General features: G+C 43.0%; 1 long non-coding RNA gene across 1 annotated transcript in view; it reads right to left on the reverse strand.

Moving 5' to 3' along the window:
- Positions 1-788: 788 nt before the first annotated feature.
- Positions 789-16,941, reverse strand: part of LOC133275052 (uncharacterized) — a 42,174-nt gene continuing 26,021 nt past the window's right edge. Inside the window, exons 2-4 of the long non-coding RNA XR_009745380.1 lie at positions 16,337-16,584; positions 5,309-5,728; positions 789-891 (exon numbers count right to left, since the gene is read on the reverse strand). This is a non-coding gene — a long non-coding RNA (uncharacterized LOC133275052). The remainder of the gene's footprint in view (positions 892-5,308; positions 5,729-16,336; positions 16,585-16,941) is intronic.

Raw genomic sequence — 16,941 nt, forward strand, 5'->3', positions numbered from 1 at the left:
GGAATTAGCAGGATCGGATGTGGTACTTTCTGACAGAGACAAACCTAGGAGGCCAAAATAAGAAGGCAGTGTAAAAATAGATTTATGCTTAAATTGAAATGTGCACAATTCCTATCTCTGTCACTGCGCCCTGGATTAAGCGACTATTTTATGATAGTTTATAAATTCAAAAGCCCTGGGTTCAACAAACCACCCATTTCACCATAAATTAAGCTGCATTCGAGAATGCTATAAGTGGCAGCATTTCTAGTGGTATTATGCCTGCTTTCTTCCCCAAAAGGACAGGGGTGTGCATGAACTTGCTCAGTGATGAACATCCCAGGCCCTGCTTTGGAGCACCATGCAGCTACACCATTGCAGGCAGCCAACCCAGGTAAGTCTCACCACAGATTTCCCTCTCTCTTGACCTCAATCACCACCTTGCCCAGCTATTAAGAACAGGGTGATATTCTTCAGCCTGGAAGGGAACTGTTCCCATTGCCTCAGATGGACCGTCAGAAGTGCACAGAATCCCTTTTCCTCTGCATATGAGGCTCTGCTCATGCAGACCACATAACCACAGCGATAAGTACCTGCTTCCTGAGGTGGGCAAGCAAATGTCTTGCAAGAACAGTGTCAGAACCCACATTTGGAAACTCAGCCTTAAAGTGCTGACCTGTGCTGAAAATAACCTTGACAGATTGCAGGGGCAGATTCATTGTTTTATCAAGCATCTCATGGCCTAAACTATTCAGCTGGTAAATATTCAGCTGGCAAGCAAGCTTCTCCTTCCAATCTGTCCCTTATTGCCTGAGTAGGGATGGTGCCTTGGAGTGAAGCCCCTTGTTCCAAGTGCCTCATGTTTAACCTGATCCTATCTTTCCAGGTCAGGCATCCCCAGAAGCAAATATCCTACAAATGGAATATATTTAACAATACTTTTAATGAAGGATCCAGATTAATTCCCAGATATTTGCCTAAGAACTGCTTCATCAGGGCCAACAATTTTCTTCAGTGTGTTTTGGACATGCTTAGTGAGCTGCTAGCTTCAAAACATCATTGCTTATTCAGTTCTGCCCCTGACCATTGTTACAAGGCACCATAGAGGGGTGCCATCTTTCAGCTTTCTTCTTTTGAAGAGCAGGGGAAATTCACTGAATCAGAAGTTGATCTACATGAGGACAGGGAGCTGAAACAGGCACCTGGAAGTGTATCTGTGCTATCCTAGGGGACATCAGGTTTCTGTCTACCTACAGTGGGCTTGCCATCTCTTTTCACGTCAGCTGTGGGAAGCAGCAAGGTGGCTGCTGACTACACATGGGACAGTTTTACCAGTTAAGAAGATGCCATTGGGACTTGTAAGCTTTATGGTAGCACTGGGAATAATTAACACTATCATCACTTATGCTATCTGCCCATGCCCAGGTTGCAAGTGCCCCTGTGTGTCTCCTGGGAGCCCCCATCCATGGGCTGCACAGGGCGTGCAAAGCTTCTATTCTTCTCCCTTACTCCAAAAGGTCACTGTTTCTCTTCCATGAGCCAGAGCAGAATGAAAATAAGAGGGCACAAATTGCTGCTGAAATGGGGCACGCAGTGGCATGGGGACAGTGCTTCTGAGGTAATTGCTGATGTGGCGTGGCTTTGGCAAGACGTCAAAACACACAGATGGCTAATATAGACCCCTCTTTTCTCCAGAGCCACCTCAGAAGCAGCTATTGACTCTTAAGGCAGTAATATTCATCTGGCATCTCATTCATTCCAAGTTAATTGCTTAAATGGGTGGAAAAGGAAATTTGTGAAACGAAATGTGCTGCTGCATCAGGCATAAAGGAAACTTCGTCCCTATTAAGCTGGAAATGCTTCCCAAAGACAACACATACGCTTTACCGTACCGAGGCACTTAAGTTCAATTCTTCAGTGGGACCACTGTTTAAAGAGAGCATTACTAACTCGGTCACAGCAAGCTTCTGTACTTCAACTTCCCAGTCACTCAGTTTACTCTTCAGGATGGTTTCCCCTACAACTTAAAAATATGGCCTTGGAAAGAATCACTAAATAAGTAAATACTTGAGTCTAGCAAGGTTTTCTTCCTAGATCCAAACCCTGGCACAGGTTGAAGCCTTGCAACTATGTCCTATCTGCTGAGGAGCCTTCTGTTGGTATTAAGTGGCATATTGTTTAGAGAAATAACACATTTTTGTTAGGGAAGGAGAAAACATTCCAAATAAGCTGCTGGTCAAACACATTTTTATGCGTGTCAGCAGCTTGGGAAGAAGGAGAAGGGAGCAGTTTCATTTTAAGGGTTTCTCTAAAGAAAAGTTCCAGTTTACATTGCCATGAATTTCTCCTTCAGAGTGCTACTCATTTTCAGGATGCAATTTTGTGCTTCCTTCTCACAGCAGACTTTTATTCACAATCCATATAGCAGCACTCCTGTAAGAATTGCCTGTTTCACCTCTTTAAACAAAGCTTCTTCAGTACCTTCATTAATCCCTTGCATTTGCCATTACTACCGTACAAAATGTCTTTTCTGCAGAGATAATAAAACTGCAGCCATTTATTTAACTATTTAATGCAGTTGGCATCTTTTAAAGAAGCTTTTATAATTATTTTATTCATTATTGGTTTCCATTTGTGACCCTCACTATACTGGCTCACTGTCAGGTAAGTCTGGAAAGGTTTCTTTCCCCTGAAAGTAAGGTTTGAGGAAGGTCTCAGCAGCGTTTAAGGGATTGGCCCAGGATGTCTACCAACATCCTGTGTCTGTGAGCAATTTTGTCCAGTAAAATAGCATTCAAATGAGATTTTAATCCTCTGTGAAGTGCTTTTTCTTCTTCAGCTCTGATACTGCTGTGTGATGAGCCATTCTCTTTACACCAAAGCTATCAACAGCCCCAAAAAGCCAATGCGATGACTGCCAAAATAGAAACCTGTTTGCATGCTCCCATGGTCCTTGAGGCACTACAGCTCAGCTGCAGCAGGGTAAGCTGTGCATTGCTGTCTCCTGTGGCTTCACAATCCAAAGACCCTGCTCCCAGGTCTTGGTTGAGGGACACAGTGTGATCTGAGAGTGCATCATTTTGATTGAGAACATTTCCAATTACAAATGCCTGCTCAGCTTAAGTTTTCAAGTTCTCTCCAAGAAGCCTGAAAAAGACTTTATTTATTTATTTCCTTTAATCTGAGGAGAATTCCATACTGTGGTGTTTGCACTTCTGCTAAAGGCGTGAGATGCAAACCACTATGCAGTCAAAGTCAGCAGGTGACTTACTTACAGTCGTGGTAGGGCTGATCCAACAAGATACGGCTGAGTAGCCAGTTCAAGAGTTAAAAGTTTCAGGCAGCTGAAGTCAACAGGTGAGTGAGAAAAAAGGGAGGAGGAACTGCAAGGAGCTAAAGAGAGCTGTCAGATTTTGAAATAGAGCAAGGTGAAACTGGAAGAATCGGGCTGAGAAAAAAGCCAGGAATTTCTTGAAAGTGGCAGAACAAGCTCGGCGCAGTTTGGTGCAAGTCTGTAGCTGTGAATTCACCAGCCTTCCTTCAGGCATTGACAAAACCAGCAAAAACTCTTTCAACTCTGTATTCTCTCATACCCTGCCTAATCATAGAATCACAGAATAATTAGGGTTGGAAAGGACCTGAAGATCATCAAGTTCCAACCCCCCTGCCATGGGCAGGGACACCTTACGCTAAATCATATCACCCAAGGCCTTGTCCAACCTGGTCTTGAACACTGCCAGGGATGGAGCATTCACAACCTCCCTGGGCAACCCATTCCAGTGCCTCACCACCCGAACAGGAAAGAATTTCCTCCTTATATCCGATCTAAATTTCCCCTTTAAGTTTGAACCCATTACCACTTGTCCTATCACTACAGTCCCTAATGAAGAGTCCCTCTCCAGCATCCCTATAGGCCCCCTTCAGATACTGGAAGGTTGCTCTGAGGTCTCCACGCAGCCTTCTCTTCTCCAGGCTGAACAGCCCCAACTTCCTCAGTCTCTCTTCACACGGGAGGTGCTCCAGTCCCCTGATCATCCTCGTGGCCTCCTCTGGACTTGTTCCAACAGTTCCATGTCCTTTTTATGTTGAGGACACCAGAACTGCACACAATACTCCAGGTGAGGTCTCACGAGAGCAGAGTAGAGGGGCAGGATCACCTCGTTCGACCTGCTGGTCACCCTCCTTTTGATGCAGCCCAGGATACAGTTGGCTTTCTGGGCTGCGAGCACACACTGAAGCCAGTTCATGTTCAGTTTGTCATCGACCAACACCCCCAAGTCCTTCTCCACAGGGTTGCTCTGAATCTCTTCTCTGCCCAACCTGTAGCTGTGCCTCTCACGAGCAATTGAACATGATAGCTGTTTTCTCAATACTCACTTGACTGCTCTGGAAGGAGATAGCTGCAATGAGATAGATAATGACAGTGATACTTGATGCTCAAACAATGGGAACACCTTCTCCTTGCTAGGTGGCTGGCTTCACTAAGAGAGAGGAAAAGGAAGCTTAACCTGAGTCTTTGCAATTTAAGCCCATCCTTTTTCTATCAGGCATGGACAAAAACAATAAATCATTCTCTCCCTCTCCACATCAGCAGCTTCCTTATTCATGGAGAAACTCTCCCTTTCAGTTCAGTGGGTTTTCAGGTTCAGTATTGCTCCCAGGATTTAGGCCATTGAGGATTACTGCTTCACTTTCTGCATAACAAAACAAAGCTGAAAGTTTCCATAAGGATCTCATATAATAAAAATAAGGAGGCTTACAAAAAATAAAGGTATTAATGCTCACTCATGTGCCACTTTTCCTCATCCTCTTGGCTCTTGTTTTACACTTGTTAGTGCAGTGTATGGGTTAGAAGTATCTAGTCTCTTGCTCTTTTTCAGGGCACAGTTTTTAAACATAGATTTCAACAAAACAACCCCCACAAGCAATTCATTTCACCTGAGGAAGGTGGAAATTAAACTCAAGAGAGAGGCATTTGTAAGAAAAAAAAAGCTGTTAAGAAGAAAGACTTTAAAGCTGTACCTTTAAATAAATATAGAAAACACTTTGTCTTTCAAGCTGATACACTGCTGCCTAGAGGAGATATCATAGAGTGTCATCAACATTACCTACTGATGTAGAAATCTGTGGTATCCATCATCGGCCCATGTCTGTCATTCCTGCCCTAAGGTAGATTGGCTGTGTGAAAAATGAGGCTTACATGTGAAACAGCTCAACACCATAACGGAGGGAGGCTCTGCCCAGAATCACGAGCTTTAATGCAGCATTTCAGGATCTCAAATAACTTTTAAGTGAAGCTTATAGGAAAGAAAGGCTGATAGATACTTACTCAGAAGTTTATTTGTGATCTGGCTGAGGATACACTTCCAGAAATCTGTAACCGGTGCTCTGCACTCTTGTACATCAATGCACTGAGTGTTGTAAATGGTTATCGAATAACCTCCATTTCAGAGGAAGGGCGTACAAGTTCAACAAAACATCGGTGTCCAAAGGAGCCTGTGGTGAAGGAGCCCTCTAAAGAGCTATTAATCTAGCTAAAAAGAAAACCTTTTGAGAACACTTTAGCATTCATAAGTTTTTTTTACCCCTGGGGAGATGTGTAAGGACGGAGCTGAAAGATACAGCAACACACTCATATTTGCCTGTTTGTTTGCCTTGGTGTCAGGTATCTGGTACTTGATAAATGCAGGAATTGTATTCACTGAACTGCTAGGATGATGAAATGTTACTTTCTTCATCTGCTGTGGTTCTGCAAGAGATAAAGAATAACTAAAATGAAGTTATTAGGAAACTCAGTGGTTGAACCCTGGAATTTCAGAGCTATGCTCAGGTTTAACTGACCTCCCTCAAGGAGGAGAGCACCAACTGCCTTCAGATTTTAGGCTTGGGTCAAGTAACAAATTCCAGAATATACATGCAAACCCTCCCAAAGTTACATTGAGGCTTTCTTGTAAGTTTTCAAGTCATACAACTCATTTCTGGAATCCAGGACAAACTGGGAGTCTCACAAATCACACTAGTCCAGGTTTAGTTCCAGGAATAAGGGAAACGTACTGCAGAGCACTCGGTTATTCTGCTATTGCTTCCTCTATGAGAAAAAAATGGTCCTTAATATATCTGGACAAGCTTGCTTTGCTTCATTTCTAGCCTAAATGAACATCTTGCTCTCAGTTCAGTTTCACTATACAACAGCAAAAATGAGAAAAGAGCCCAACAATACACTAATAGATTCCAGAAATGCTGTACAATGTCAATAAAGAAGTCACTGAGCCATTTCCAGAAACGTTGAGTATTTGCAATATATGATGAAGTGAAATTGTTACTCTTATGGCTCATAAAAGAAGCCCAATGACATTTTAAAAGAATTCCAATTATTATCCTATAAGAAAAAAATAATTGATTTGTATTCCAGCTAAATTGAAGCAATATATTGGAAAGATTGTTTCACCTATAAATAAACAGCTTGATTTGTAACATGTAATTTTCAATGAGACCAAATTTCGGTCTAACAGAAAATCCTCTTTTTCTAACTGGTTTCAGGGTCTTTCATGTAAATATCCTACAAATGCTCCTGGTTCTGCAAACCCAAAGTGAAAACCATTTTCTCAGAAAATGCAAGGAAGTCTAATCAAATTAGTAAAAGAATAATAGACCTAACAAGAGACATCTAATTAAAAGTAATTCAGAAGTCACCCTGGGGTTAGATATATGTGAAAACTGGTTTTCTACGTGCTAAGGGAGGAATTCAAAGCCATTTCCAGGACAGGCAGCAGACAACTGCAGGAGTCTGAATTTTGGACGAAGGTTCCCCCAGGGACACTGGGGAAGCACAAAGGCTTTTGTGGAGTTGAGCCCCTGGAGTTTTTGTTCTTCAGCTGTAAAATGGATGTACCAACCCTATTTTCCTTCCTCACCAGAATATTGCGAGTGTGATTCAGATTAAAACTGTCAACAGCCAGCTCTACGAAACTGGGGTCATGGAAGTGCCTGAGATGTTACTTTTCATTGCAGTGTCAAGAATGGTATCTGCTTGACCACCTGATAGCTAAAGGGCTTGTTTGCTAAGCAACTGCTAAGAAAAGAATGTGAGAATGTTGGATTTCCATTTGTCATTATCTTGTTTCCATTCTCACAGGGTAGCAGCTGATTTGAGATATAAGCTGCATTTATGGATTTACAGAAAAAGATTAGCTATCACTGACTATTGATATCACTATTTATTCAGCTTTTCAAGATGGATTTTTTATTGGCTAAAAGGGAGTGTCTGCTATTTCCATTTTCCTGAGAAAAATGGGAGTTAAATTATATATCTGAAAGCAGCCTATAGTCATGACACATGAGATCACAGACTTCTGACTACATTAGAGGTTTCAAAGAGAATTTAAACACCTAAAATATTGCAATGGGCTTTATCACACTGCCCTACCAGGGTCGTTTTAGGCTGGTTCAGGTAACTGAAAATAATTCTCCAAAGTCTGAGCACTACTGCTGTGATGGCAGCTTTTTTCATTGTTTTATCTTAGAATCATAGAATCATAGAATAGTTAGGGTTGGACAGGACCTGAAGATCATCTAGTTCCAATCCCCCTGCCATGGGCAGGAACACCTCACACTAAACCATGTCACCCAAGGCTCTGTTCAACCTGGTCTTGAACACTGCCAGGGATGGAGCATTCACAACTTCCTTGGGCAACACATTCCAGTGCCTCACCACCCTTACAGTAAAGAACTTCTTCCTTATATCCGATCTAAACTTCCTCTGTTTAAGTTTGAACCCGTTACCACTTATCCTATCACTACAGTCCCTAATGAAGAGTCCCTCTCCAGCATCCCTATAGGCCCCCTTCAGATACTGGAAGGCTGCTCTGAGGTCTCCATGCAGCCTTCTCTTCTCCAGGCTGAACAGCCCCAACTTCCTCAGTCTCTCTTCACACGGGAGGTGCTCCAGTCCCCTGATCATCCTTGTGGCCTCCTCTGGACTTGTTCCAACAGTTCCATGTCCTTTTTATGTTGAGGACACCAGAACTGCACACAATACTCCAGGTGAGGTCTCACGAGAGCAGAGTAGAGGGGCAGGATCACCTCATTCGACCTGCTGGTCACTCTCCTTTTGATGCAGCCCAGGATATGGTTGGCTTTCTGGGCTGCGAGCACACACTGAAGCCGGTTCATGTTCAGTTTGTCATCAACCAACTCCTCCTTGCACCAAGCATGAGTGAATGCCAAGCACCCAATGAGGGTTAGCCATTAGTGTCTAAGGCACTAGCTGTAGAGTCCAAAATATAGAATCTCATTGCATTAGTTCCTCCATATGCCTAGTCTGGTTCTCATTTCCACTCACTTCAGCTCGGGACCCCTTGTTATGTGTCGGGTAGAAAGTGACCGACACCTTTATATGTGTGACTTATGGGGAATACACTCCCAAATTAACAGCTTAGTCTCCAAAGAAGAATCCGGTAAAAGAAAAAAGGTTATTCTGAAAAGTACCAGTGTTTCTAATGTCCCTGGAGATCACTATCACTCCAGAACGGCTGCAGACCTCACACTGGCTGAGGAATATAGGAAACCTTATGTTTTATCATGGAATAGCTTTTTAATATGCTTAAAAGAAGAAGAAACCTCTGTTGAAATTCTTGTACATTCAAAGGCAACTTGTAAAGGTGCCCCTAGAGAGCAGCCTGCTGGATGATTGCGGAAGAGGGGAAAATTAAATTCAGGTGAGCATATAACAAAAAACAACTACTTGCATGTAGCTACATGATTATAATTCATGTGGGCATCACTAACCTCTTCCTGAAGTCTCAGAGATAACAAAACTAATTTGTTGCAGTGGCACTAATGTTGACACGTCACACTTGAGCACAGTGTTTTTTCATTCTCTGAACTTTTATTCCCTTCCTCAGTTTTCTGAAAGGCTTTTCTACCTCTGCTCTCCCTGCTTATCACCAGCCACATTGTGGGGATTTCTAAGTTTTTTTCCAGCTCTTATTTCTCACTTCCTTTTTATTAAGAGAAAAAAAAACTCTGCAATTACAGAAACATTATACATCCCATTTTGTCTCTGGGGCTGTTTCCACAGCAAGAGCTCTTGGGTCAGGACTGACTCCACCAGTGGACACTGGACATCGTGATGCCTAATGACCTTTGTAGCTGCACAGCTTCACAACTGTGCCTTTAGAAGCAAAGGACAGATATCAGCAGGAGGAGTATGGCCATATATGAGATATCAGTGCCAACCTTATGGGGTCTTGCCCACCAAGAATGCCCTCTGTTCAGCTAATTGTAGGGCACACGTACACCGAATCAGCTAAGGCAGTCCAGCAATCAGAGGTTCCTTAAGGAATCCCAACAGGAAAACCTGGCTGTTTGCATCCTCACCATTAAATAAGTAGCCTGGTAACAGGATGGGCAAACTCCCTCCAGCTCGTGGATTAACACCTCATCATTACACTTCACAGAATCTAGCAGACTGTTATTATTTTCACAATTCTTACAGTATCATTCTTCCTGTTCTTTCCCTTTTTTCATGCTCAGCGAAGAAACAGTTTGTTTAGAAGAAGAATTCTGAGCTGCTATTAGAAGAGTTCCTTAACTCTTCGCTGACACATTGTGAAGGAAATAGGGACAACCTGGCAAAATGCATGGAGCTATTATAAAATTTTTTTTTGGTCAGAAACCTGTAGAGTTAGATTAAAACTTACTATCTAACTTCACAGGAGGAGGCTGAGATACCTTTCCTTTGCATGGGTGAGAAGTCGCTCTCATCTCCCTGCAGGAATGGGCAATGAGGGTGCAGAACCACCAGTCTCACACCAGCTCCACATCAAGCAACAAGGAGATTTCATAGAATCAAAAAGTAGTTTGGGTTGGAAAGGACCTTAGAGCTCATCCAGTTCCAAACCCCCTCTCATGAGCAGGGACACCTTCCACTAGACCGGGTTGGCAAAGCCCTTTCCCATTGTGTAGGTAATGGTTCTAATCACTTCCATTTCACATGGATCTTGTGAACTCACTCTCTGACTTAATTAGAAGTGCCCAAAACTAAATAAGCTAATTTACTAAATATTCTCAAAAATCAGGTTTATGTTGTCCTGAAAAAAATATCTTCCTGATTTTGGATATAAGCTTTTAATCAGTCAATTCTTTATCTAAGCACCCCAGGATCCACAGTGTAGTTATTCCTTCATGTGCAGAGAGAGTGCACATGCATTTTTGATTCCACTCATAGATGAACAACCATGGCACAGAGCAGAGAAAGGATTTGCCCAAGGCCATCCAGATACTTTGTGGAGGAGCAGGGACTTGAACCACTTTCCTACATTCCTTCTCTGGTTCAGTAAGAGACCAAGATGATTTCAGTCAGTAGACATTACAGGGCTCTTCATCTGACACTATCTCATATTTCACAGCGTAGCACTCAGGTACAATATTTCCTGCAAGTTTATTTAACTTTGCTAGTGTTCCCATTTATCTGCTTTCCTACCAGTGTGCTCAGTATTTCCCTCAGAATATTTTGACTGGGAAGCAAATAAAACAAGGGACTTTACCATTTGTCGAAGCTCTCCAAGTTTTGGAGTAGCATGGTCAGATTGGCACTTGTGATGGTAGTGTACGCTTCATCCAAGTCATAGACAAGTGACCTTTCTGCAAATCTTCTGTGTTTCTTCTTCACCAAGTAAATTGCTGGTACACATATAAATCCCTTTTTTCTTCTAGGGTTTCCTATTTAGAAATATGTAAGACCTGCTCTGTACCTTTCTAGGCTGTAGGAATGATGAATTACTCTTTGGATGGGAAATGTCATCTCCACTGGGAAAATCTAGAAGCTCTTTATATCTCGTAAAATTCTGGTGTAAGCAATACTCTAAATTGCATAATTATGCTTACTTTAAAATGCTACCAATTTCTACAGTGAAGCCCAGCATTTCTCAAAGGTAATAGGAAGAATAGAGGGAAAATAATGAGATGATTCATTACTTCTATATCTTTACTGCGATGGCAAATTCTAAAACAGTGCACGTGAGAAAAGAAAAAGGTTTTGAGGGATTCCAGAGACCATTCTCCTTTCTGTATGTGCAAAACAAATCACTGTAAAACTAATTTGATTTATCGTCACATAACTGTTTGCGGTAATTTCAGTCTGAGGTTAATGCTTGTATGTCAGCAGAGATTGTGGGCATATATGTGAGGTGGAGGACAGAACAGCAGTAGCACTGTCCACCTCTTTATTAATTATCTGATAAAAGATTGCTAGTGAAAAAAATACATGTTATGCTGTCCTGGCATTCAATGCCCTTTCATGTATGAGCAGTTTTGTTAAGGCTTATTGGTTCCAAATATTTTTAGAACTGTTCCTGGTATTTTCCTAGTTAAATCTCATCTGTATCATACCTTAAAAGCTTCCCATTTTGCTCAGCTCTCCTAGATGGCAGAATTTTTAAGAACACTGGTTTATGAAACACAACTGGCATCTATATCCCTTATAACAATAATCAGGAGAGAGATTTCTGCAGTGGTCATGCAGGAATAGCAGAATTTAGATTCATTGCTGCTGGGAAACTGCTGTAATCCCTTCATAAAATATAACGATATACAGTGCTCATCCTACGAGCAGGGTGTTCTATACCAACACATGTATCTTATGTGAAATACAAAATCATTAATCAGTTCAACACTCGTGCAAATCACCAAACCTATCTCCAAAATGGGCACTGTGTGGGCAGTGTCAGCGTGAGGTCTGCTGCTCCTCTGCCTCAGTGAGCCTTATCCAGAAGGTGGTGGATGCTCTCACCTCATCGATGCATCAAACATGTGGGACCTCCCTTGTGTCCCTGCCCACAGGCGACTTCACGTCTCTGTGCCCCTGAGAAATTACGTGCCAGAGTGCCGGGCTCCTGTTGTGAATTCCCAGGCAGAAGCACCCACGGAGGGTTAAGGAAGGTTTCTGGGCAGGAGCTGAGCTAATTCCTGCTCTCATTTCCACCAGAATAAACCCAGAACTGTGTGACAGAAGCAGAGAAGCACATCGGCGCCTTAAACCCAACGTAACAGAGATCCTTTTGCGTCTGCACACAGCAGCACCTTCCTTGTGGACATGGGCACGTACTGCCTGGGACGGATTTGGCCCAGAGCTTGTGGAGTTTGTCCTCATTCCCCCTCTAGACGAGCTCTCCTTGTAATTCCAAAAACGTAGTTCAGTAGCTCAGCACAGCTTGGCTGATGACGAGAGGACACAGAGCAACTTTGGAAACACAAACTGGCACGGGGAGAGAGTCTTTTTGGCTTTGACAGGACAGCGCACATGTTCGGAGCCAGAATGTGTAAAGACTTTTGTTCACAAACAGAAATCCCTTGTGCTGACAGGCTCCGAACAAGGCTGACGCTCTTGCGAATGCAATATGAAAGTTACCTTGTATCGGGATTAGTCGAGGGAAGAGTTTGCAGCAAGTAATTGGCTTGGAAAATTTAGTGGGAGAAGATGGTCCTCCAATGTTAAGAAAAAACAGAAAACAAAGTCAGCTGTGAATGCTCTGCTGTTTTGACTTCATTCTCTCTTTAAAATCACCTAGCAAATGTTTCAGGAGCATACATCTAAGGGTGGCCCATGGTCTGTTTGCTACAAATCATTAGTCAAGGTGTTATACACAGTCTATAGGGTGCCCCATGCTCATGGCTGTTGTCTGCACCTCTAGTGCAAAGAACTGACCCTTGCAGCATCTCTGTGAAGTGGGGTACTCGATTCCTCCACCATACCCACAGACAAAGGAGGTTAATAGGTTCAGACCCTCGCCACCCAAGTCACACAGGGAGTCTACAGCCAAGCTGGTCTTGCTGTACCCCAGCAAGAGTTAGTGTCAGAGCCACATCTTTTTGTGGCAAAACTTTTATCTTCCTGGTACAGTATTCTTCACTATCAGACACGAAAAGGAAGTGCTCACATGGACACTGTCCGCTGGAGTCACCTCTCCCATCTGAGAAGGGTTGGGCTGTGCTCTGGACAAACTGCTGTTTCCATAAACTATAGATGGAGCATAAACAGACCAAGCAACTCCGTTACATGACTTCAAGATTGCCATGGAGGGAAGAGGCTGATGCCAGATTGTGCTGAAGTTTCTGTTTCTGATCAAAAGTCCCACATTTTACAAGCTTTTTTTTTCCCTAATTTCTTCTCAAATTAATTTCAGACCGTTTTCAAAAACCGAATGACTTAAATGTCACTTTTCTCTGTGCACTTTCATATGTTCCAACTTCTCCAGAGCAAGTATTCTCCAAAAAGGTCACAAACAGACATAATAAAATCCCTAAATTATTTCCAACACTTTCCCCTCACTTCAGGCAGATGTTGGGGCTTGGTGTTGCACCACTGCTGTTTATTCCACCGCAATGTTTTAGTTCCTATGCATTGTCATTGTTAATTATCTTTAATTGAGCTAATTATTACTAGTTATCACTGGATAAGTTCATATACGTACTATAACTAACCCTCAGAACTGAAGAGCAGCGAGCTAAGCATAAAAATTAATGGGTTAAAAATTAGTGCCAAGGAAAGCAGTAGGTTCATATGATAAAAGTCCATTTGTTAGGGACTAACACCTTTGAGTGGTGCCCCTTGCATGTGTCAAGCCCTATGTATGTTACCATCAGCTGGCTGGGACTGAGGATTTAGGGGTTTTCCTTTTGTATTTCTTCCATACAAGTCACTGGACTGTGAGTCTCCTCACCTTGTGGGCCCTTCACCCCCCATCCCACCACTGAGGAGCCCCAGGGTGAGGGAATGGAAGCAGTTTTGTGGGAATGTCAAGCCCAATGGCAACCGTGTGAGATCCAAGCCTGAGCCCAGGGTGGAAACTTGATGGTCTTTGATATCACAGAATCACAGACTGGTTTGGGTTGGAAAGGACCTTAGGATTATCCAGTTCCAGCCCTCCTTCCATAGGCAGGGACACCTCACAATAAACCATGTCACCCAAGGCTCTGTCCAGCCCGGCCTTGAACACTGCCAGGGATGGGGCATTTACCACTTCTTTGGGCGACCTGTGCCAGTGCCTCACCACCCTCACAATAAAGAACTTCTGCCTTGTATCCAATCTGAACTTCCCCTGCTTAAGTATGAACAAATTACCCCTTGTCCTAGTGCTACAATCCCTGATGAAGAGTCCTTTTACCTGCTCTTTTCTCAGCCACAGCGAAGTGAAGCAGCACGCTGTTCTCCCCTTTCAGGACATGCCTCCAAACACGTCTTTTTCTCTGTTTTCCACACCTATCAAATTACTTTTTCTCTTCATGTCTTTACTCACTATCTCAGCGTGGATGGCAGACTCTAAACAAGATCACCTGAGGGTGAATAGGAAGGACCCTTCCACTGCATATGTGGGGAGGACTCACAGGCACAAGGGTTTTCCAGCAGCACTGAAAGGATTAATTGATGTGTTGAGCCAGAGCAGTAATTATTTTACCAAACAGTGAAGAACTATTCATCCCTCCCTTCTTACCTGCTACTGCTGCAATCAAGGCCAAATGGAGCTAGGATATAAAATTACTGCTGCAGGTCACCGATACTCTACATTTTAAAAGCAATTAAAACAGAGAAGTGCCCATGATTACCATGTAAGAAAGAGGGTTTTCATTAAAGAAATGGGTGTAATGCTCTAAAGCTCTGCTTCTGCTTCCCACCAAAATAAAACATACAAGACTGGACTCAATTCTGACTTCCCAGAATGAATCCATTCACTTGAGGAGAATTTCTCCAAATTTACTCTGAGATCAGAATCAGACTTGTGCAAGGAGAAATGTAAGAGACACTTTTTCTTTGCTTCACTTTACTTTCCTGTGAGCATATTTTTACCTCTTTCTATTTGCAGTTCAAATACAGGAAAAACAATAAATGTCCCAACGAAGAAACTAAAGTGGGGTGGAGAACAGGAAGTGAAAATACTTCAGTCTTCATGTTTATTCTTGCCATAGGAGTAAATAGGGCTTGGTTCAGCGCACAGCTCTGTCACAGCACGTTATGTTTGCTTCTCCTTATGCCGGTGAAGCTTCACCAACTGCCGTGAAATCACCACTACAGTGAGCAAACAGAAACTGGCTGATGCTCAGAGTGGACAGCAGCTATCTCCTTCCAGCTTTCAGAAACTGGAACTACTGAATGACCTCCTTTCTCAGACCTGTACAAAATAGTCATTGCCTTTATGCTAACGCTGAAGGGCCTTCTGCTTTTATCACTATGAATCTGCTCCATCAAATCCATGGCGGCAATGCATGTTTCTCCCACCTGCATTTGCACACTCTGCTTTATCAACCATCTCCGTACATCTTTGTTCCTTAATCCACTTTGCACTTCCAAAAACATTCAACCACCTTTGCTGAAATTTTCCATGTTTCATTTCTGACCGAAGGTGAGTTTGGATTTTTTAAAAAGCTAGAGGAATATTTCATTTGCTGAAATAAGTACCAAACCAAAGAAAGGTTCCCTCAGCTTGAGAGGGCTTCTGGCCACAACTCATTATGGAGTGCAACACCAACCATTCAACATAAGGGACTTGAACACAAACCTTATGAAGGTCTCACCCCACCTCTCATTAGGCAATAAAGAGCTACACCTGGACTTGCACAAGCAATGGCAGCTTGGAAACCAAATGATGCAGCAGGTTCCTTTACTTATCCAACCCAAATCCTATTGAAATCTGCAGGCATCCTTCCATTGATTTAACAACAACTCAACTGGACCTCAACATCAGGAATAACATGGTAAAATGTAGGGCTGCCGTCTGGGCATTGTCTGTTTGTGGCTAGCTGGATACCTACTAGCCCAAAGAGGCTGTAAGCTCCCTGCATGCCCCTCAGCCTATATCCCTATATGCTTGTCTGTCTCCCTGTATCCTTGCATACCCCTCTGCCCTATATCCAACACTTTTTTTCCCTGAAACAAGTATTTTGTTCTATCAGCTGTACTGGTTCTCGTCTGAATTACCAAAAATAACCCTCTACCTCTGAACAGAAGAGATGGCTGGTAATTTTCTATGTTTCCTAGCCAGCACAGAGCTAGTTAGTCCCTTTCCATAAGAACCAAGTGATTTTCATCGAAAGAAGAGGGGGGACTATTCCATTACTGAAGGGATATTGAAAGTTTGGGGTTTTTTTTGCTAAGAATAAAAGTGAAGCTGCAGACATCTCCCACATCTAATAATGGAAAGCTCTCCTGAATAACCTTGCTTTGGAAAGTGTGAGGCAGAGCAACCTTTCCTACTACTTCATTTTCATTTTTCTTCTTTTTATTCCCTTTTTCTTTCTGCCCATTGCAATCTTATCCCCAGGCTTCCTCTCTGTGCTAATGCTATAGTGGTTTCTGACTTACCAGTACAGAGTAATGTTGTTCAGCCCTCAGAAGGAGCTCTCTGGGGTAGGACTAGAACATGTTAGGGAAGTTTGTTATGGCCTCTGTCTTGGCTGACACACTGGGATTGAAGTAGGTGCCTCCAGAGCTAAAAGCCCAGGTTGTTGCAGGCTGAGGTTCAGAGCCAGGCTGCGTAGCTGAGAGCTGTAACAACTCCTATACTTTGCGGATTAACACAGAGGGGATCTTGTGAGTGGTCCATGTAATATCTGTTTGGGAGGTAAACAGAGGATTTCAGTCTCCTGGGCTGTCAAACCGGCTCCTTTGACAAGCTCTAAATTCACTTAAAGCCATGTAATTTGAACGTGCTGTGGGGTCCAAGTCTACTTCACCCTTGATACTGCATAAATAGGCCCATTAAGATTTAGCCAAGTTTTGTGTGGCTTGTTCGTAAACAGTCACCATGATGTCTCCTTTGGAGAGATAAGCACTACTTTGCCAGAGCACAATAGGGGCTGCCCACAGGGTGTGAATCCATGACTTCAAAATCATGGGGAGGGGAGAAGTACAAAACCAAATTGTTCTCAAAAGGTGCTGTTCAACTTTAGCAGCTTGTGTATATTTTC

The sequence above is a fragment of the Pezoporus flaviventris genome, unplaced genomic scaffold, assembly GCF_033815535.1.
Source record: "Pezoporus flaviventris isolate CSIRO_AGI_PZ_B2104156 unplaced genomic scaffold, CSIRO_AGI_Pfla_v1 ptg000002l, whole genome shotgun sequence".
NCBI classification, from domain to species: Eukaryota; Metazoa; Chordata; class Aves; order Psittaciformes; family Psittacidae; genus Pezoporus; species Pezoporus flaviventris.